Here is a 486-nt window from a genome sequence, read left to right as displayed (position 1 = left end):
GAGTGACGAATGGTGTTTACAGTGATGACAGGTGTGTTTACAGTGACCACAGGTGTTTACAATGAGGACTGGTGTGTATACAGTGATGACAGGTGTTTACAGTGATGACAGGTGTTTACAGAGAGGACAGGTGTGTTTACAATGAAGACAGTGTGTTTACAGAGACAACAGGTGCATTCACAGTGATGACATGTGTTTACAGTGAGGATAGGTGTGTTTACAACTAGGCTAGGTGTGTTTACATTGAGGATAGGTGTGTTTATAGTGACAACAGGTGTGTTTACAGTGATGACAGGTGTGTTTACAGTGATGACAGGTGTGTTTACAATGAGGACAGGTTTGTTTACAGTGATGACAGGCATTTACAGTGATGGCAGGTGTGTTTACAGTGATGGCAGTTGTGTTTACAGTGATGAAAGGCATTTACAGTGATGACAGATGTTTACAGTGATGACATGTGTGTTTACAGTGATGACATGTGTGTTT

Source organism: Nematolebias whitei, chromosome 16 (assembly GCF_014905685.2).
Source record: "Nematolebias whitei isolate Nwh7 chromosome 16, NemWhi1, whole genome shotgun sequence".
Classification (NCBI taxonomy): Eukaryota; Metazoa; Chordata; class Actinopteri; order Cyprinodontiformes; family Rivulidae; genus Nematolebias; species Nematolebias whitei.
The sequence above is the reverse complement of the archived record's forward strand: the minus strand, read 5'-3'. Positions refer to the sequence as shown.